Source organism: Hippoglossus stenolepis, chromosome 17 (genome assembly GCF_022539355.2).
Source record: "Hippoglossus stenolepis isolate QCI-W04-F060 chromosome 17, HSTE1.2, whole genome shotgun sequence".
Lineage (NCBI taxonomy): Eukaryota > Metazoa > Chordata > Actinopteri > Pleuronectiformes > Pleuronectidae > Hippoglossus > Hippoglossus stenolepis.
In genome coordinates, this window is record NC_061499.1 from 20,131,090 (window position 1) to 20,154,499 (window position 23,410).

The following is a 23,410-nucleotide window of genomic DNA, read 5'->3' on the forward strand; positions in this document are numbered from 1 at the left end:
GTTCTCGAGACTGCAAACAACACACATATTTCCTAGAATACTGGACTATTCCTTTAAAAAAAAAATCTCATTCTAAAATATTCATTTATTTAGACAGGGCTTACAGGCGAAGTAACATAATTTAAGAAACTGAAAATCTTTTTAGCTCCAAGGCTTTTCTTTGAATGCTGCAGATGCCGTTATGGAATCTGACGGTTGGCCTGTTTCATCATGTTGAAGCTCGTTACAATGGGCACAAGAAGCCTTTCAGAATTAAATAAATAAATTAAAAGGAAAGCTGTCATTTATTTAAGTTAGAATTCTGTTGGATTGGGATGATTTATCAAAGACGCAATTTAAGCTCTTTTATGTCTCTTTGAATATATTTTTTAACAACATGTAAACCCTTGAGTGGTAGTTAACAAGGTCTACAGACATGAATCGTTCCTCTTCGTCAATCCAAAGACACTATGCAGTTAACTTCGAAGATGTTAAACAAGCTGCATTTACCCTTTATGGTAATTTCATCCTATACAACATGCGTCCTCAGCTCAATGAGACTTTTCCTGTCAAATGTAATATTGAGAAGAAAAAAGATTAAAACCAATATATCAACAATAAAAGTAGCCAAACACTTACATGTCCATTTTCTAACTCTGCCTACCGACAGTTTCCGTCAGTATACAGAGAAAAAAAAAAGAAAACACAAAAGTGTTAGAGCTTTCATAATTCCTTTGCACTGGAACAACAGCTGGCTTGAAAAGCATTATGGGAAACTGTGCTGTGGTTTACTGCTTTTTACCCTAGAGAGCATTTAATATCCAGACATATCCAGCTGGTGAAATCCTGAAAGCTGGTTCATCCGTACAACAGGTTTCTGCAGCTCTAACGAGGACACAGACCGATAGAAGCCCGACAATACACTGGCGAGAACAAATGTGAAGACGGATGGAAGGGGAAGAAAAATGGAAAAGAGACAATGTATGCGCTGTGATGTACACACAGACGGAAACGAGAAATGATTGTAGGTCACAGTTGGGCCCTGAGATAATGAGATACAACAGATACTCAGCAGAGTGAAACTCCACGTGGGAACATTTTTATTAATAACCTCCTATCGGATTTCTATATCATAGAGAGCGGGGGGAGTCCATTCACTGGAGGAAAACCGTTGGCTCCAGTTACACCTGATTTTCAAGTGTCTATCCCTAATTATTGGGTTCTCAAAGCTGTAATCTAGATTCAGTTTCAAGTTGGTAAAAAAAACAAGATTTGATCATTCTAGACAGTAACTACACTCATACACCACATGGGAGGGTCCTTTAGTTCCCAGTGTTATTTTACCACTGTTAATTCCCATTGCTATTTGACAGCCCCAGTAGACTCCTAGATGAGTTATGGTTTGTGTTGTTGACAATGGTTTCCATTATTTCAAAGTCACTTTTGAGAAACCCTGACTTTTCCCCCTTCAGTTGGCACAACAGACTTGCAAGATAACAACATAGATATATGGAATATAATTACATTTATTGACAACAATTTAAAAGCTTTTGTTTGCTACAGTGTCTGTACATTTCAATTACAGTATGGTTAATGTTATAGTATGGCAACTAAACACTTTTAAAGGTTAATGATTGAAATGATTGTGAAACATGGTAAAGCTGGATGTATAATTCATGCACAGAGAGATCACTACGGTGAAGGTTGTGATTTATAGTTCTGTTCTTTGCAAATTGTAATTATAGGTCATGTGCTACACAACCAGTCCCTTGTCCCGTCCTTTTCAAACTAATCCCGTTCCTATGTAAATGGCACATGACTACTTCAAACGTGGCGAATGGATAATGGGTTATCTGGATGTAAATCTGAGGTTTGGAATAGTCCATACATACATATTTTAGTAAGATACAGATATACAGACATATATATGTAAAGCTTCCTTGGGTCTCTTCAAGCTACTATTGTTATTATTATTATTTTATTATAATTTTTATATATAAACAGCGGTAGCAAATTCACAATGCTTGATTGTTGCCAAATTCAAATTAACACTACAAGTGACCTGAATGTTTTATCAGGTTTCTAGAAAACATAACTTTAAGCTTCTACCTGCCATTAGCAGTGTAAACAAGTGATATTTAACCAAGGTGATAGAATATGTCATAGGGAGCTGAGTGGGAGTGAAAGACTTCTTTCTTACATTTTGATAAACAAAGGTTTGAATCATTGATGTTTTCAACCAGGAGAGTTTCCTCCAGTCATCTGAAGTGCATCTCACCTCGCAGTGACTCTAAAGAGAACCCGGGAGGCCTGACACACCGTTTCATACAAACTTCTTTACTATTTTCTGAATGTAAAGTTGATGTTTGGCCTCTGAAGAAATACATTATCTGGACTAAAATATGATTTGAATTAGGACAACCTGATTCCATCAAGCAGGAGGTCCACAGATGGCAATTTATTTTGGAGGGGGAAAAACAATCTTACAGCTGAGTGCTTTTTGTGGCTCTCTAATTGCACATTAGTGTCCCAAATAAACAACAAGTGACAATAATGGACTTCCACCGCAGGCATAAATTATCTGCAGTGGTGGAGAGCAGGGTTGTCCCAGTCCATCGTTTCTATTCTCATTGAGCTTTGGCCTTTTTTTTACTTTCCTGCTTGCTCCATCTGATGTTTTCATGCATTCAAAATAGAGAGAACCAGGTTGGATTTTGCTGGACAGCTGGGGTTGTTTGACTCCTGACTCTCTGATATAGCAGCTTGTATATTCTTTTTAAATGCAAACTGTACCGTTTGGTGCCAACTGCAGTTGATTTGGACTTTAAAATATATGGTTTGTGCTGATTAACACTGGAGATCTGTCTGTGAAGATTGTTAATCATCCATCCATCAGACATTTCCAAGCCACATACGAAGGCAACTGGTCTTGCTTGAGGTTCTTAAAGAACACAGGCAGAGTTATGGTGTATCTCTCATTATTCTCTGGTTTCACTGTGTGCACATATTGATTTCTATTTCCTTTACTGACCTGAAGGAAGCCACATTTTTCCAAGATGAGAAAGCGCTGAACATTTTAATCTGCAGGCTCTGTGACTGTGAAAATCGTGTCTCATGGTGTTTATGTAGAGGTGTTTGTGTGTGGGCATGTTTGTGCATGAGCTAGCATACCCCAGCCTTCATACTGGCATTGCTTCACCACATAGACATGCCTAGAGGACCCTGTCTTAAACAAAGCTGCACCAAGTGTGACACCAAGGGAATTTGTTGGTTTCAAACAGAAGCAGTTGTTAATTTCTCATCCAGTACCCACTTTCTTTGTATAGCAAATCTTGTGCCAATGTTCTGAAACACTTAAAATAAGATGTAGTCACATTGTTGGCACTATAATATCTTGAGGCAGCTGAAAGTGATCGACCAACAAGCACCTGGTCTGAAGACAATAGTGCAGTATTTCACTGTTGTTTTAAGCAAGCATTACCAAAATAAGCAAGTGTGTGCAAATTGCTTATTACACACACAGATAGTCTGCTTGAGCACCCAGACCCTCCAGAAACATCCGAACATGTACAGGGAGGAGGTTAGAGAGCATGGATGGGTAAAAGAAACATTATGCTTGTTCCTCGTAAAAGCATGACCATGATCGTTAACCAAAAGATTATTGTAACAATAAAGATGAAGGATGTTTCCCTAACCGTAGCATAGCAGTCATTTTGGTAACCCTTCATTTGGACAATTCACCAACAGAGAGTTTTCATTTCAACAGGTAATTAGAAGAGAACCAATAATTCAACAGTTGGCTAACCCTAAACATGCAATGGTTTACTAATAGTTCAATATTTGTATACACATCATTGAAATTTAGCGGAACATTAGTCGCAACATATATTATCTCAAGGCACTTTACATAGTAAGGTTGAGACCTTACAACCAAACAGTTCCCACAATGAGCAAGCAATTGGCAACTGTGGAGAGAAAAAAACTCCCTTTTAACAGGAAGAAGCCTCTTGCAGAACAAGACTCCGCCTTCGGCCAAGACTGGTTTGGGTGAGAGGAGAGAAAAGAGGGGAGAGAAGAGAGAGAGAGAGGTGGATGGGAGAGACCAGGAACAGTGTCACCTTCATATTTAAGCTCTGTCAGACCGGTTGTTATAATGAAAATAATAGCGATACTTATAGATGTAATGATGTTAATGACAGCAGCAGATAGCAGTTGCTCTGGAGGGCAAATGACAAATTGTTGTGTAATTTGGTGGACTTGTTTTGCCTTTCTTTGTTTTGAATAAACCATAGGTGCATTATAAAAACTGGACACAGAAATCCAGACCCCTTCAGCTGATGGAAATGTCTCGCCCAACCCATAATCAATCAATCAATCAATCAAACTTTATATGTATAGCCCATATACACAAATCACAATTTGTCTCATAAGGCTTCACAAGGACCAACTTCCTCTGTCCTTCACCCTCATCAAGAGTAAAGAACAACTACCATACAAACCCTATTAACAGGGAAAAACACGTAGAAACCTCAGAGAGAGCCACATGTGACGGACCCCTCTCCCAGGACGGACAGAAGTGCAATAGATCCCAAAAGTTATATTGTTGCCCTCCCTGATCTGACCCACTTGGCCCTTGTGTTACAGCATGTCATGAGATAAGATGAGGTAATAATCCTCTTAGAAAAAAACAGTAAACCATTATTTGAAAATTGTCAATACAATACAATAACAACTGGCCTTCTTTGCAGTTGAAGCTATCATTTCAACAGTTTGTGGATGTGATGTTTTTATAATGGTACTTAGGTAAATGTTGGGATACCACTGGAGACGTCCTGAGCTAAGTATCAGTATCAGGGCCAATCCGGGAAAGGATTGGTATTGACTGAAATAAACCTGATGAAAATCTGCTTCCTCCTTTATGTTCTCTACTGTGTTCTGTTGTCAGGCTGTGTGCTCTCTGCTGCTGGAGTATGCACTGTGCCAAAAGTCTTCAATTAAGGAAAGAACCTCCACTCTGTAGTGACACCGAATATCTGTGGTTCCAACAACTTCAACGGAACAGGTCTCTTCTTCAGCTGTGTAACTTCAATTTCACGAGTAGCATTCTTCTTAGTTAGTCATTCAATAACCTACAATTTCCAATAGTACTTGTAATTTAAGTGTGTCTGAAATTTAGTCAACATTCTTGGACTCTTACTCTGCTGGCGGATGCCCACTGTTAAAGGACTTGGAAAAGTGGAAACAAACTAAGTACTGCAGTTGGCTGCTGAGGAAACTGGCAGCGAGGCCGTGTGCTGCCATCATCTCCAGCTCTCTTTACACATCCGTGGCGTCCACACAAAGGAAGCAAGTACTCCAGAATGTAAATGGCTCTTATTTGGCTTACAAGTCATTTGTTGTTGTTCTTTCAGCGCATTAAACGGTTGTTCATGTAATGACTGCCAGAAATTAAGTTAACAAAATACCAACATGACCATGGCTTGAGGTAAAATAATTGTACTTGCTTCCAATGAGGTGTTTATATGCATCTGAAAACCAGGCAGCTTATTGGAATAGTAACACCACTTCTAAATTAGGGTGACTTACTGTATCCTGGAAACAGAAGAAACAGTCTAATTTACTGGCATTTTCTCCTATTGTTTTAGGAAACTATGAATTCATTAAATGAAAATGGACAAAATGACTTTTCAAGATGTTTATTTTTCACAGTTAATTCAAAGCACCAATGTTTTGCTTTGATTTCCCTTGGCTGAGGGGCAGATGGGAAGCCTGGAAGCCAGCGATGACAAAGCTTGAGAAAAGGCAAAAGCCAAAGACTGTAAGTGAGTCATTGGAATGGAATGGTCTGAAGACGCTAGTGACTCGGTTTGGCATGAACTGTGTTTGACACAAACTATGTGGAACACTTCCACATGGACTCAAGGGGTCGCCAAAGTCATCAGGTTTCATCCCCTGCTGAGTTGTTGCTGGCACTACTCACTGTTAGATTATGACCACAACTGTAGTCTAAACAAAGCTTTTGCTTTTAACTATATAAACCGGTTTATGTGACAGTTTCTTACATTTGCAAACAGTCAGGAGGCTCTGTGCATTGAGGTCAGGTTATCTCATGTGTTCGATCTGTTCAGTTGGTGTGTGTTATGCCTCTGGTTGGAGACGGGGCGGCACTGTGAATACTGTGTGTGTGTGTGTGAGCACTTCCTTCTCTACACTGGGAAACAGCTACCACATCCTGCATTACAAGAGGAGCAAGAACACTATGTACTGTACATTAGTGTAGTGTGTACACAGGACACACATGACAATGCCTGGCGAGGAGTGCCGTGCGACTTTGAGGAATGCTTTATTGTAATGTATTGAATAACACAGATAGCTATGGAAGTATGAACAGGACGCTGATGCTGGAAACCGCAATCACACACACACACACACACACACACACACACACACACACACACACACACACACACACACACACACACACACACACACACACACACACACACACACACACACACACACACACACACACACACACACATCTTGGACCTTTGGGGTTGGACCAACACACACACACACATATATATCTTGGACCTTTGGGGTTGGACCAGACATTTTCTTTTGTCTATATACTTTAAACATTCAATCTGTCTAGTTATGTTTGACGCTGCTTTTTCTTGATAGCGGGATCCCACAACTGTGACACTCTCTGAAGTTTATATGATTTTAAGGTTAAGGGCAGAGGATGTTGCACCTTCTTAACTGCAATGCGTAAAATTGTGATTTGTGAATATAGGATATACAATTTTTTTTTTATTATGCAACTGCTTTCATACATTACAGTGTTGAATTGTTATCTTTCACATATAAAATGAAAAACCATGTGACCTGTCACTGTTGCTTCTACAATTTCTGCTGCCAAAGTCCACATATTAACATGAACACCCCTTTGTCACATTCCTGAATGAAAATGGAACTCCAAGCTGATTATAGAAAACCATTTGATGCAACAACACAGAGACACAATAGGTATTGTGAAAACAACATTATGAAATAACCCACAAGTGAAAACACAAGCCTGGGTTAAGACAGGAAACAGGAAATAGGCCTGTAATGTGACACATGCTGCACTTTCACCATTGTCATCTCACCCAAAGAGCAGTTAGGTGGTTTTTGCTAATCAGTTCATGATACCAATAGGAAACCTCCACTAGCTCGATCCAACAAAGCCCTGACATTTTGATATGTCTTTGTATTTTCTGCACAGAATTTTCGACAGCGTATCACAGGTGAAACACAGGGATCTCTTAAATCCTCCTGCTGTCTTGGCATTCCACTTGCGTATTGCAGATACTATTTCCTACAAACGTGTTTAAACACTCTAAGCGTTACACGCTTAAATCAAATGTCAGCACTACCCTGCAAAACCTTTTGTCAGTGCGAACAAGGGCAACACATCTCAGAAAGGACAATAACAGCGACACAACAAGTCATCAAAATAGGGCAGAACCTTTAGGCGTGACACAAGTCAACATTCTTTGAGTCTGACATAAAGTTAATGAAGAACACATATGCTTTGAAGCAACTTCCCCCACTTTCAACCCTGAAGAGCATTTTCCTGACTGCTGCTGCGCTGTCACCAGAGAGCATCCTGTACACCAGCAACTGTCAGACATAGAGGGAGAGGGCAAGTGAGTGACTGGATCAAAGGTTTCACCCTCACCGTGCTCATGCTCCCACGTCCTCAAAACAGCTTCTCAGTGAACACCTTTCTCATAAATGCTTGATGTGGCAATGTGAAGGGGAACACAAAACGAGGCAGTGCATATACTGCACCTATAGTTTTCCTCACACGTCACCGATGGAGGTGAATTTGAGAATACTGTGTCACTAAATTAAGTTCAGATATTTTAGAAAGATCCCATTTCAAATATGTGGCTGATTTACCAAGAAAAATGCCTATTTGATTATTACCTCTGAAGACAGTAAATCTAATCTCAGTAAGGCCTTTGGTGAATTATTATAGGCTCTAGTGTTCCATTCTGTTTGGAAGATACACTTTGGCGTTTAAATCTAATATTTCATGTTTTCATTGGACAGTTAATGTCAGCACACATAATAAAAATTAATTTATGAAAACAAATGGGGAGAGGGTGGTGTATGGCTGCATTTTACAGTCAACCTGGCTCAAAGCCCTAAAAACTCCCTTTTCCCGTCCTAAAAAGCTTTTTAGTGGACATCCAAGTTTAGATTATTTTGTCACACAACAGCTGAGCCTGAGGTGGTGATGTCAGCAAGAACGCTGTTGTCCCAGCTGCAAAATGAGGGCGCTGCATCATCCTGTTATAGGAAGTTTGGACTCCTGAGTTCAACAAGTTCAAACGCCCTAGGACTCCCCAAGTCTAAATTGAGGGTACTCTTTGTTACTCACTATCTTTTTTAGGGGAATAGCGAGAGAATCAGTGTGAGGTCAAAGGGACATATTTACGTGGGCCGCCTTACCATCATAGTCAGTTGCTGGAGAAACAGCAATGCAGGCTATCAGTTTACCTTGGTGCCCCCAGTTGCTGTAATTTGTGTAAAAAAAAAAAAAAATCATACCAAAGTCCTAACTCAGTCAAATCTGACCACACAGACATGATGAAGCATATTTTTAGAATCAGTGTGGCTTACGCTTTAATCTTCACACCAAGGATCACGTCAGATGTCCATTGCGGAAAAAGCATGGGAAGAAAAATCTCCCGAAGGGACTTGGTTCCCCATCCTGTTTTTACTCTAAAAATGTCCTTGTGTATCCCAGTGTTCCAGTCTGTCTTAACATTGTCTGTCCATTGCACAATGGAACTAATATACAGCATATGTGGAACTCTGGTTCCAAAACCTGATCCATGATTATCCATCCAACAGAAGTAAGACACTGTATAATAATAGGTCAGATGAAATCCATTTCAAAGCCATTTGTTTCATGACGCACCAAACATATTTTTTGCCGTTACTGAGTCCAAAATGAGACCCATGCTGATATCCTTGGATTTTCATGGATAAGAGTCCCTACGGTCTAAACTCAGAATGATGCCAAAAACAAAAAAACATCCAGTGAGCAGCAGTTGTGGACAGAAATGCCTTGTTGATGAGAGGCCAGAGGAGAGTAGCCAGACTGGTTCCAGCTGACAGAGAGGCTACGGCAGTGGTTCTCAAACATTTTCTGGCAGAGGCTGAAAAATGTTCAGCCAAAACCACCCAAGCAACAACAAATAAAAGATTTCTGGAATTTTTGTGGAATAAAGGTCATCACAATAGCATCAGCAACTCACCTTAGATGTTTTCCAATACATAAATCATATTAATTTATAGTCACTCTATATTTTTCACTGGTTATACCACTGGAGTGGCTCTATGCCCCCAAGGGGAACTCTCCCCAGTTTGAGAACTAATGGGCTATGGTAACTCAGATAACACATTTTAACAACTGTGGTGAGCAGAAAAGCATCTTAGTGTGAACTAGAAGGGTACTCAGAGAGTGCATACATCCTTCAGGACTACTGCCCTATGAAAGAAAGTCAAAACCACATTCCCGGATGCCCCCATTTATCCAAATTTAATGGGTTCTTCCGTGGGTCATGCCCAAATTTCAAGGAAATTAGTTCAGCAGCTTTTGAGATATCCTGCTGACAGACAGACAAACAAACAAAAAATTGCAACATCAAGTCCTGCCAAGAACAGAATCTGAGGCTGAAGTGGGCACAGACTCACTAATACTGGACAGTTGATTTAAATCAAGTCACAATCTGTGATCAACAGCATGAAACCATGGAGCCCACTTGTCTCTTGCCTCAGTCAATACTGCTGCTGGTGGTGAGGGGATTGTTTTCTTGACAAACTTTGGGTTAGTGAATACCAATCAGCCATGGTCTGAATACCACAGAGTCTCTTAGTAGTCTATTTATGGTCAGAGTTTACCATTTTCTATTGGCTACTTCCAGTAGGATAATGCTCCATGTCACAAAGTAAGAGTCTCAAAAAAAACTGGTTTCAGGAACATGAAAGTGAGTTCAGAGAACTTCAGTGACCTCCACTGTCACTATGATGTGAACCCAGTAGAACACATTTGGGATGTGATAGGAGACAGGATTGACTCCTCGGTGACCCTTTGAAAATCTGGCAAGAATTAAGCGAATATTGAGTGGTGAGCTTCGGAATTGAAACCGACCCGAATGTGTTGCTGGGGCTGTATAGTAACACACTGAATGTCTTCAGCACAATCTGTTTGAAACTTCCGTGTTTCCTTTCAAATGGACACAACACAAAGCAGACTTGTCCCAGTATTATATTCTTTCATAGGGCCCAAAATTTCCAGCGGTGCCCCTGGCTGTAGTTGTTTTGTAAACTCCACAAAGGGCATCAGGACCTTATCTAAGTTTAAATGTCAGCCCTCCTTACTGTTTTCAGAGGTAATCTCATCGTGCGTCTGGCTGCATCATGGATCAACACTGACGAGCAGCAAACAATAGTCGGAGCCTCGAGCAATATGCATCTTATTTGGGGTGGCATTCAGATAAGACTCGATCTTGATCTGCAGACCATCATGGGCCGCAGCGCTCTAATACTTAATTTACGAAGCTACATCACACTATGCAACGTGATACAGACTCCGCATCATGGCAACTGGTATCACAAAAAGGACAACAGATGGTGTTTTCATTAAAGAATTCAAGCTGATAGAAGAATCAACTGAATGACTTTGTTTTGGAGTCTCTAGTGCACTTATCATATTACATTAAGTTCTTGAGCTGCCGGGAAACCCCCCCCCCCAACACAGGCCAATGTCAAAAAGGCACGATGATGCACAGGGGCTATCCAGTGCAGCGGTCTTGTAACACTGTATGACCATTATCCTCACTGGAGACTGAGAGCGGAGCAAATACCACATTGTGGGTATTATGACCAATATTACATGCACTGCTTTAACGACCAGCGCTGAGAACACAGGCGTGGTGCGAGACGAATGGCCCGACAGCTGGCACTAACAGTCACCTGCAGACCCACCAGTGATGTCTCAGGTCTCAAGTTATCATCATTACACTGCGGCTGCAACACATTTTCCAATTTTATGTGAGCAGACGGAGGCTTTTTGTTTTCATTTTCGAATTGTCCTCTGAGCACCACTGGGTACTTTCCTGAGTGCACTGTACTGTACACAGTGCTGGCTCTGACAGTAGATTTTTTTAGGGTTACGCAAGCCTGTGCAGTTTGACAAAGGTGGCACGGCCAAACAAAAACATCTTCAGCCGTATGTGTTTTTTATTTTTTTTCATGAGGTGACATTAAATCAGTCACAGGGAGGTTTAAATGTTGCTCGTAAAGGTGGCAGTCTGTGCTGAGTGCAGCAAAACTTGCGTTGCTCTTAATGTGAAGCTACATTATGCCTATCGGGGTAGTAGACTGCATTTTGTGCTTTTTATAGCCAACACTCTGCTCTGATGCACCCATGTGACACTCAAACTGTCAGCTCGATAGCCCTTCCACTGGAGCTCAGAGAACAAAACAGCCTTTGTCTTTAAAATCTAATGATAGGTTGGAACTTAGCGGTGGTTCACCAAAACTGCTCATTTCTTTGCTGATTATTGTGGGTTTGGAAAAATATTAAAAGTTGCTATTTTGAGTCATGATGTGCTAAACATGCCCCAAAAGATGATACAGTGATAATATGATAGCATGACGTGGACATCAAATGCCATTACAATAATACTGTTCAGGGAAAACATTGTCTTTACATGTCACAAGCCAACATCGTGTGTACTACATACACAGCTTCTGTAGCGTTGGTGGGGGATTTAGTGAAACCTGATATTCCCAGCTCTCTGACAAATCTAATTTCTTGCTGTTCTGTACGTGGGTTCCTAATTTACACATGTTCAGATGACAAATACTTAAAGGAGACATATTTATCTTTTTCAGTTTTCCCTTTCCTCTAGTGTGATATATATATTTTTTTGAATATAAAAGTTCTGAAAAGTTAAAAAGCTGTTATTCTGTCACGCCCCCTACCAAAGCCAGGTAAAGCCCATACGGAGGGTCTCATATCCCACACACAGCGGGCCAGCTGACCAATCAGAGCAGACTAGGCTCTATCGGGAGGGAGACCTTAAATGTGTAGTTCATCCAAAAATGATAATTCACTCATTATTTACTCACCACCATACGGCTGGAGGTGTGGGTGAAGTGTTTGAGTCCACAAAAGACTTCTGGAGTTTCAGGGGTAAACAGCGTTGCAGGTAAATCCACTACAATTTAAGTAAATGGTAACGAAACATAAAAAAACAGTGGTATCATCCAAGTGTCCGGAAGCCCCAACATTTAAATTTGCCTCGAAACCGCTTCATTTACGCCATGCTTTAAGCATAGATGTCCGCTAAGAGCCACGTTTGAACGTGGCTCTGGGGAGGATATCAGAGGACATTTAGGCTAAAAACAAGGTGTAAATGACGCTGTTTCAGGTCAGTTTAAATGTCGGGGCTTACGGACACTATGACACCACAGGAGCAGTATGAAGGCATCTAATGTTTTTTCAGATTTTTTTAAAGTTTCGTTACCATTTACTTCAATTGTATTGGATTTGTCTGCAACACTGTTTACCCCTGAAACTCCAAAAGTGTTCTGTGGACTCAATCACTTCACCCACCCCTCCATCGGCATAGTGCTGAGTAGATAATGAGTGAATAATCATTTCAGACAGCGGCTGAAAAGAGGAGCTGCAGCAATAAGCAGTGTGAGGAAAGTGTTGTGTTTTCTGAACTTTACAGCATGTAAACCGTTTCATGTACTAACCTTAAAAGTATGAACCTTAACATTACACTGCTCTATAAATGCTGACTCTCAGCATTATGCTTATACAAACTGTTTCTGCTGCCTCCTAGTGGCCAGAAAATCCCTTGAAAATGCACTTGATAATTTTGTGAATATTTTGTGCATAATATTGCTGCATTACATGTGTTGCCCTTGCAATTAGCAATTTTTATTGGAGGAATATTCTTGATATGATATCTTGCCATTAAGATTACCAGTGTGGCACATGATGTTTAAGCCTGTAATGTTAGATTGGAGCATCACAGCAGGGATGTCGAGTGGAAAGAGAAGCTGTGTGTTGGCATTGTGCAGATCTCTGGCTGTGTGGAACTGAGCAGGAAGAAAGATCTTACCAGTGGAAGTAGTGAAGTCTGACTCCAGGCAGCGCTGAGGAGCCGCTCAGCTCCCCAAGAGAAACACCTACAAAAACACACACAAACATATAAATAAATAAATACTTGGGTCCAAATAACGAGCACTTGAGATGCAAAATCACAGTTCAGCTACAAAAAAAAAGAAGAAACAGCAGGTACTCAGGGCGGCTAGAAAACGACACAAACGAGTTTCCATGATGTAAAAATCGTAGCCAAAGAAATGGATGTATTGTAAAGGGCAAAGGATTTTCTTCTCGTTTCCTCTTTGATATCTTCACGTCATTAGAGGAGCTTTAAAGGACAATCATGTGTCACATTGAAGTGCTGACATCAGCTTTAGCACCTTTTAATGCTGAGGTATGTGAGGCAGGATGCAGTCGCAGAACTACATCTGGCTGAGATGACCTATGTGCAACATTTTCCTGAACAAAGAAACTCCCACCGCGCCTGTAAATACGCTTAACCGCTGGTGGTTGCCACATGTGGTTACAGCCACAAATACTTACTCCTACGCTGCAGCAAGGGTGGAGGAATCCCAGTATAAATTTCTCCTCTGTTTTGGACCAGCGGCCCCTCAAATGAGTCCAGATATCTTTTCATGTGTCAACCCCCGAAGCAAAGGAGGGTTTTTTTTTTTTAAAGGGAAATTGCCATGAATAAAACAACAGTGACAAAACAACATGAAAGCAGGAAAATGTCTGGTTTTGCCCAAAAAAAGGAAGTCATGTTAAGTTCATGGTGAGAAAAAAAAACCAGGAGGTTGTTTGATTATGGAGAAAGGAAAGCATTTGTTTATGTCATTAATTCGGTGGCAGGAGAGGACTGGTCATCTCCTCCTCCGACAGACGGTAATCACTTGTAATCAGACTTAATGGGTGCTCTAATGGGAATGCTTTTCCTCCCTCATGCTCTGTCTGCACCTCTTTAGCGCACACACAAAAACAAGCGTGCTCGTGCGTTTCCCTGCACACATTCGCAACTCATCTGGGGAATGTAGCGCCGCGCTTCCGTCTGAAAGGGAATAATTGTTTTAATAACACTGTCTATCCATAACAATACGACATGATCAAGTCCTCTTTGTGTGTGATGCCCATTTACATATTTGCTTGGTTGGTTTCTCTTTGTTTCTCTTTGTTTCCCTTCAGTTCTCATTTGCAGAGGCTGGTTAAAGCTCCGCATCATGTTAAAATACAACTAAACACAGTTGACATTGATCACTGAAGGATCAGTCTGGTTCATTACATATCAGGAGCACTGTTTCAGTTGTTATCATGACACCAAACTGAGGACAACGGGTAGATGACAGCCACGCAGTCAGACAGTGAGGAGGTTGCAAACAAGCCGCCGGTTTTAGTCGGATTATCTACACCACGTCATATTTTGATGCCAGCGGTAGAGAAAAACACTGTTGCGATGCAAAGTACCATCAGTGCTATCTGTTTTTTGCACATGTACTTGCTTGATATTTTTTTGGCCCTGAAGGCCGGTGGCAATGTGCTGCGGCATTACTGTGCACGTAAGCATATCTGTGTCCTCACTCTACTCACTTCAGTAGGCAACAACAATTATTGCACTTGTCATAATGCAGGCACATCAGCTGTTTTTTCTTTCTTCTTTGCTGTGATTTATAATAATGTCTGAGGTGATGTATATTTGTATTTTGGAAGCAGGTGAGCGTTGGAGACCTCGGCTGCTCTGCACAGTTCATTTCATCAGATTTTTTAAAAGGGCATGAGAGGAACTCTTGATCTTTGCTGAAGCTCTATCTAACTCCACTTGCTGAATACGTAGTCTTGTTACTAATAACGTATTTGCTCTCGCTCTTTTCTACGTTGCACTGTGCTACGCCTGTTTTAGTCGGTCACACCCATGTGCATTTTTGTGTTGTGAGATTGCTCTCGTGTGCTCTCACTGCACAGGGAAAACTTGGATGGGGGGGGTTAGACACCCTTGATGTTCACAACAGACACTTTGGATAATATTCAAACTCTCTGACTCTCTGACTGCTCGTCTGAACACCCTGTCCAAACCTCAGCAAATAACCTCATAAGGACAGTGTCTTCATTGCAGATACGAGTCATAGGTAACTTTTATATCCAGTGAAAGTAATAAGAATGAAAAGCATCAGAGGGGCGATGCAAACCCTGCGTGTGCTGTTTATACCCCAATCAGGCAGTGCTAACTGTTTCTATTGTAATAATGCCATTTCATAATAATGTCATCATGGTGTCGTTTATAACACACGGTGATAGATGATTGGTCGATTTAAATAAGCTGTAGACTGTGTCTTTAATGTCATTGGTCACCAAAGTTAAGGCAATACGGCACAATAAGTCTTAATTTTATGACTTTATAGTGACATATTAATGACATCATTCCGACCATATGACCATAAAAACCAAACACCAAAGAGATGCATGTTTATTTATTAGAAAAAGTGCATTTCCATTTTCATTAAACCCTACCCGCGTATTTTGACAGGACTCTTAGGAAGCCAAGAAATTTCTCTACATTAGGTCATCATTTCAAAATGCTTTCATAATGAAGCAGGGTTTCGAACATCTCCGTTTTTGGGAATGCAAAACACTCAAAGGAAGGGGAAAACGAGCGCTTCCACATTTAGCTGTTCAGGGGCTTGAGTTTCTTTCTCCCTAAGGATTACACTGGTGCATGGATTTTAGAGATACCAAAATCTCCTTCGCTCTTATGTTCATAACTGATTCATATGTGCCAGCAGATTAATACTTGATAGCTTTTCAGGCTCAAATGGAATCCATCATCAGTGAATTAACATAATATAAGATTAGTATTAAGATGTTGATGTTAAACATATTGTTTATAGATTGCATCATTTGTTTATGATCACCTACCAATTCTAGTGGGTTAGTTATATCTTGTTAGGCAAACACACACGCACGCACACATTGCAGCTTCCAATGAGTGATTATGACCTCAGCTGCTATTGTCCAGTCAGGAATATGTGTTTGTATTTTAGTGCAGAAAGACACAAGGAGAGGGATGAAAAGAAAGAAAGTCTGTTTGTCCAGGAGAGACAGGGAATTATATAAAAAAAAAAGATTAAATAAAACACCAAGTGATACACTCTGTTACCCAGTTTCCATGGTGATTCGAGTTATATTTGACAAGGTGACGCACATTTTCAGCATCCACTTTTGCTGTTAGTCATCCTCATCTTTCCCAGTGCAGTGAGCTAAAAAGCATGAATGGTTCCTACAAAAGGAGAGTGAGATAAAATGTCTTCGGGCCTGTGTCTGAGCCTGGGGAAGTTAGAGAAGACGTTCAGACAGGGGGCTGACAGGCTGGACTGCGAAGGCTGTAAAATGTTTGAGTAAAAGCAATGACTTCTTCTTTTTCTTCGGTTTATTCCTCCAGGGATGTGTCAAGTGGTCTGTGGGAAACTAATAAATGCAAGGCTTTTATTGTGCCTGCGATCCCAACTCGCAAGTCCCCACTTCATGTTTCCAATGTGATTATTACTGCAGACCCACACACACGCACGTCTATCTTCTGTTTTGTATTTGAGTAAATACAAAAACTCCATGCAGACCCCCCTGTAAGATGGTGATAATGATTGCATGAGCCCAGGAAGTGACAAAAATACAAAGGCATCTTATATATGAGTCTTTAATGTTTCAACAGCTGTTGGATTCTGAGTGAACAAAATATGTATTATGGTGTGCAGTCAATGTCTGAATAATGTGCAGACACACGTTGCAAACAACTTGTTGTGTCTTTAAAAAGTAGGTGACAATGAAAGATTCAGTTGACATTATTAACAAGCTGTTAGCAACTTAAACTGACATATCATGACATGTTCACCAACTCTCAAGCCACCACATCAAGCACCGAGCTGAAAGTTAACTTTCCTTGTAGCCTATTCAAAGTGTTGACCCCCTTTCGCAGCTCATTTCTTTCTGCATATTCTGCAGACAAAGTGAGCATGTTCCATCAAGTTTTCCTCAGCACACTTGCGCCCGGGCCACACTGGGTGTCTTTACAGTGTGTGACGGATGTGACCCTGATCTGCTATGTTTTGCACGTCTGTTGTTCCCATAGGGAGCATGTCTGCCGCGGAGCTGCTCGTGAGGTTTCAGGTATGATGACTGTATTTCTTTGAAAAAAAGTAAGCCTGTACTCAACTAAATGCCATAACTCTACAATATAAAGCTATGCATCTTCCAGGGCTACAATAGCAATAAAAACCTTGTTAAAAAGATGAATGGATACATTCAACAGAAATGAGAAAGTGTTGAAGTGATAGTCGACAGATACAAAAATAATTGTCATTGTCGGAGAAAATAAGTGAGACCCAGACTCTCAAGATGAGCAGCTAACAGACGTGCCTGAGATTCTCTGCTCAGATGCTAAATGTGGCTGCTCTAACCAAAAACATGGACGCCAAAATGAAAAGCAAGGCATTCTGTGATGCGCACAAGCCGCTCACACATCCAGCGTTGCTCTGGCGTTACACAACCAAAACATGACCACATTTGAGACTTGGCACTCTCTACGAGGCTGAATTATCTTTGATGTCACTGTCTTCTGTCATGTTGCATGCTGCACCTGCATGTGGCAGACTGTTGATAACTCTGGGTGATGCGGGGCAAAGGGGAGTGCCGTGAAAAGCCGAAAATAAGTTAGCATTGTTGTACCGCTGGCTGATGGGTTTGATCTCTGACTGAGATTAAAACAAGATGAAGAATTTTCAACATTTTATTCTACAGCATAAAATACAACAGCACCCTTCTCCACTATTACAGCCTTGTGGTTTTTATAGTCTCTCCTTCTAAAATATTACTTTTTAAGAGACAAACGAGGTACGCAACAAATCATATTGTTGAAGTTGTGGGAAAGTGATTACTACTAGTATTAGTTTATAGCCGGGCATTAGCTTTTTACTTCTGGTATTGTATTCAAGCTTCAAACCCCAGCAGTGGTGTTTAAAAGTGAAGATTCTCCTTTTAACAAAATGTGAGTATCATAAACTTGTGTTTGTAACAAAGCTGAATACCTGCAATAATCCAAGAGCCAGTGGAAAGATCTCATTGGCTTTTTGTCAAGGGAACCGGGGCGAGGCTAACTTCCTGGGGTGGCCTATAAAACATATATCATCCCTACAGCACTCGAACTAAGAACGTATGAGGAGATCTACATTTGCCTTCAACTGTGCGGATTGCAAAATAAATAGTCTGTATTTGTATTGCTCTTGTTTAGTCTCGAAGACCACTCAAAGCGTTTAGTACAGTTTTGCAATTCACTCACTAATCTATGTGCGGCACTTTCTTTATCATACTTCAATCACACACAGCCATCAGGGGCAATTTGGGATTCCGTATCTTGCCCAAGATCACGTGCCAGCTCTTTAGGCTTTACACTGAAACTGCAGAAAGTAACATCAGTTTAAATGTGAGACAGCCCCACTATGACTGAGTGTTAAGGTTGATTCATGACCACTCTGTGGTTGATGTGTTTTAACAGTTTCCGTTTTGAAGTTGGTGACAGCTGATCGGAGTAGAGTGACGACTTTGCATGGAAACTGTCACTTTGTTGTGTGGAGACAGTCTCTTTTCACGATCCTGTGTGTCTGATCAATAACAGCTCTGCATGTTTACACTGCAGAATTCTCCAATATGAGACGTTGCACCAATTCGACATATAGTGTTTAGTGTTTTTTGAGGAAAGAGACGGATTTTCATACACACTAATGTTGTGAATATAATAACCAGACTGAGTGCACCAGTGCTCTTATCTTGTGCGGCGGGCAAGCGGCGTGACAACTTTAGTTTTTTTTTTTTCATGCAAACGTTGCGCTTTCAAGTTTAAGTCGTGCTGTCAGTTGATGTTTTTGGACACAAACAGGTCATGTCTCTCCTCCTGTGGAGCAAACTTCTTTCACAGCCTCATGTGCAGTTATCGCTGCGACTAGCTGCTGTTTCTCACTGGAATATTTAGCTGCCAGAGACAACAGATGTTTATCAAAGGTGGCTTGTGGTAGAAAAAAGGTCTGCAATGCAAGGATGTGCGTTGCATACTAATCCACCTCCGAAACAGTAAGTGTGAATGTGTTATGCACATCTACACTGATTGACACAATTGTTACATCAAATTTGATATAACAAAGTATTAAAACGCAAATTAATGACAAACAAACAGATGCAACTCTGAAATTGATTGATTTTAGAATTTAACCAGGCGCAATATGTTGCTTGTACAGTCCCTGACAAAAGTCTTGTCGCTTGGGTACAAGTTGACCTTAAGTGCCCCTCAAATATATTTGTAATCAATTTTTTTTTTACAAGAAATGGCTAATTTCAATCCCAACAGCTTTTGAAATAATGTTTTGGTGCCAAACGAAACTGCTGAAAAGCATTCTAACGTTCACAGCTTGGTAAAGCCCACTGAGTCAGTTTTTGCAAAGACAAAAGTCTTGTCGCCTTGTCATATGATGCACCCAATCCTAGATTACAGCCTCACCTGTGATCAATAATTGATCAATCAATTAGTGGGTGTGTATAAAAAGAACCCCAGCACACCAGACCTTCACATCAACTGCAACTTGACCTCTGACAACATGCCTAAGATTCACCCTGAGACCAAAGCATTGATTATCAAGAGGCTGAAGACCAGATCCACTGCTGAGGTGGCTGACACCTTCAATGTGTCTCGGCGTCAAGTACAAAGAATAAGAAAAAGATTTGAAGAGACTGGAGATGTTTTTGACAAGCCCAGGTCCGGCAGACCCCGCAAGACAACTGCTCGGGAGGACCGTTTGTTGGCTCGAAAATCCAAGGCCAGCCCCTTTTCCACTGCAGCAGAGCTCCACCAGGCCTGGTCACCTCAAGTCCCCGTGTCAACCAGGACAGTTTGTAGAATTCTGTCTCGAAATGCCCTCCATGGTCGAATCAGTGCCCAGAAACCAGCACTAAACAAAAGGCAATTAAAAAAACGTGTGGCATTTGCCAAGGCCCATAGCCTGCTAAAAGGATGGACGCTGGAAAAGTGGCAGAAGGTGGATTTCTCAGATGAATCTTCAGTTGAATTACATCACAGCCGCGCCAAATATTGCAGGAGACCTACTGGAGCCCGCATGGATCCGAGATTCACCCAGAAAACAGTTAAGTTTGGTGGTGGAAAATCATGGTCTGGGGTTACATCCAGTATGGGGTGTGCGAGATTTGCAGGGTGGAAGGCAATATCAATAGCCTAAAATATCAAGAAGTATTAGCTACCTCTTACATTCCCAACCATACAAGGGGTCACATTTTGCAGCAGGATGGTGCTCCATCGCATACTTCCATCTCTACATCAAAGTTCCTCAAGGCGAAGAAGATCAAGGTGCTCCAGGACTGGCCAGCCCAGTCACCAGACATGAACATCATTGAGCATGTCTGGGGTAGAATGAAAGAGGAAGCATGGAAGACGAAACCAAAGAATCTTGATGAAATCTGGGAGGCATGTAAGACTGCTTTCTTTGCTATTCCTGATGACTTCATCAATAAATTGTATGAATCATTGTCGAACCGCATGGATGCAGTCCTTCAAGCTCATGGAAGTCATACAAGATATTAAATATGGATCTCACAGCACCACTACTTAATTCACTGATGCTATGCAACATATTTTTGTATTTGAAGTAAATTATTTGTTCAATTTTCACATTACTCTCTGTAGGCGACAAAACTTTTGTCTTGCCAAAATCTGACCTTTCTGTGTTCATTAAATGATCAATCTTTCTTCAGTGAAGCAAATTTATTTTAGTATATTAAACATAATTTGGGAGGGTTTTAGCTTTCATATGAGCCATTTCTAAAACCAATGGATAAATTAAAAGTCAGGTTATAAGCTGTTGTTTCTACAAAATGGATAAGTGACAAGACTTTTGTCAGGGACTGTATTCAATATAATACAACAGATAGTTGTGGGAACTTTCAGTAATGACCAATCAGATGAGCTCCTCTTATCACCTTTCAAAGCAGCATCAGATGGAAAGAGCCTGATAGAGAAAGAACTAAAAAAAAGAAGAGAGATCACATCACATCCGAGCCCAGGCCACCTACCTCTACTGATTTCACAAACGTCTGTGTGTCTGTACGTGGAATGCATATCTCAAAAACTGTTTATCTGATCAGCTTCGCACTAGGCATGTATCTTAATGAGCCAGAGAAGTGCAGTGTTGGGTTTGATGCTATTTGGACGAGCGATACATTCAAAACTAATACAAATTGAACAAACAGGCGACCAGCACTCTGCAGCAGTTAGTGCGGGCAGGGCAGTGAGCCTTCAGCCTTCAGTGTACATGTCTTCTTCTACTTCTTTCGTTAAAGTACAGCAGTGGAAACCGTGGGTGAGAATCGCTGCCAGATCATACTGATAATTTGATGTATTTATTTCACCACACGGACTGGAACAGACATTCTGGTGCTGATCTTCATCTTGGCAGCAACATTTAGAGAATCACTTCCTCTTGTAAGCAAGTTGTCTTCTAAGTAAACGCACAAAGTTTATTTTGTTGCTGTAATGCTTTATACATAGTGGATTTACAGAGCTTTTATTTAGAAAAGTTGTGAACTTGGGTCTGAAGATTTTGTCACGAGCTTCACACACCTTCGAAATAGCTGACAATGTAAAAACAAATAACACCAGTTCGGTGAATTATCCAGATTTATATACAAACTATAAAATCTTCATTGCAGATAAACCAGATAGGATGAACACAACGTTTTCTGTCTTCACTTTGCACCAATGAGAGTATATTGTTGGTGTTGCAACTGCAGTCGTCTGTGAATTTGACTATGAATTTGTTATCTTTTGTTATTTTTCTCCTGGAGCAAGTTGACCTGCATGTGGGAGAGTGATGTATGCAAACAGGTCTGAGCCAGGACGGAAACAGAAATTGGTGGACTATGGAATGACCTTGTAGCTGATTGGTCCACCGCAAAGAAAAGGACGACCAAAGATGGTACAGTGCAGCTGCAAAGGGGACACGCATCCTCCTCCTCTCACAACCTGCCACATCATCCCTTTGTTCAATGAACTCACATGATATTTGCTTTAGTATTTGTTCGTCAGTAAGAGTGGCCTGCCAGTTTAGTTTTTACCACGTTTTCTCCTGTTTTGGTTAGTTAGGAAGTTAAGTTATTGAATTTAATTACCTGGATAGATTATTGTGATGCTTGACTTCTAGATAGCTCTGTTTGTTGTTGTTGTTGTTGTTTTGGCCTTTTGTCAGGGCAGAGTTTAAAGTTTATTCTCAATTTGTATTGAGTCACTTCGACAATAATTGCGTTGTTTAGTTAAGTAAAGAAATTGGGGAAGATGTTTGAATCATGTTATGTCTCTTTAACTGGACATAAGAGTAGGCCTGTTTGAGGAGGACTCACTAATGACAAGGAATAATAATTCTGAAGTTGCAGGCCAAGCAAACAGCCCATTCCAAACAGGCACATTAAGAATGAACACTGCATTTGTCATCTTCACAGCATTTCTAAATCTGTCTGAAGACTGTACACGCGTAACAAAAACCTAAAGATTTTAGAGTTGGTGTTGAAAAATAAATTGTACAATCAAACAAAGAATTTAGGTTATTTATCATAGACATGTCAAAACAATGGTTGCAGCTTCTAAACAGTGATAATTACATCTTGTTCTCAGCTCCACCATTCCAGACAGAATAACTGTTCTAGACAGCGGGTTGAATAAAACATTCTTTTCACTCTCCTTCATGCTATGAGTGACTGCTCTGGGATAAAAACCTTTAAGAGAGAAAAAAAAATGGATTCACTGCCTTTGCACAGCAAATAAGTTGGTCACAATCTCCCCTTCTGTTCCTGAGTTATACCGTTAATTAAGGGAATGGAACATTATGATTCATCATTTCATCCTATTACACATTCTAAAGAATAGTTTAATTTAATTTAATTTAATATTAATTCTTAAGTTATGGTAAAACATCTTTTTTGTGAGGTCAGAGGGACCTTAACCATTGACTGTTAACGACCAAAATCTAATGTGTTCATCTCTGAGTCCAAGTGAATGTTAGTGCCAAATTCGAAAGAATTCCTTGCCGGTGTTGAGGAGAAACCCCGTTAACAAGTGTAGCCTGAACGGATGGACAGCCGGAGTGCATAATGACCTAAAAGGGCACTCGAAGGCTGCATACTTTCGCCAAATCTAACGGCTTATCTCGCTGG

At 40.7% G+C, this 23,410-nt stretch overlaps 1 protein-coding gene across 5 annotated transcripts in view; it reads right to left on the minus strand.

Annotated features, from left to right (window-relative positions):
* The window catches only part of thrb (thyroid hormone receptor beta), a 109,843-nt gene that overhangs the window by 28,868 nt on the left and 57,565 nt on the right, over positions 1 to 23,410 (minus strand). For all 5 annotated transcript variants that reach the window (XM_035182171.2, XM_035182172.2, XM_035182168.2 and 2 more), the window contains exon 2: positions 13,179 to 13,245. The gene's annotated coding sequence lies outside the window, so the exon portion shown is untranslated. The remainder of the gene's footprint in view (positions 1 to 13,178; positions 13,246 to 23,410) is intronic.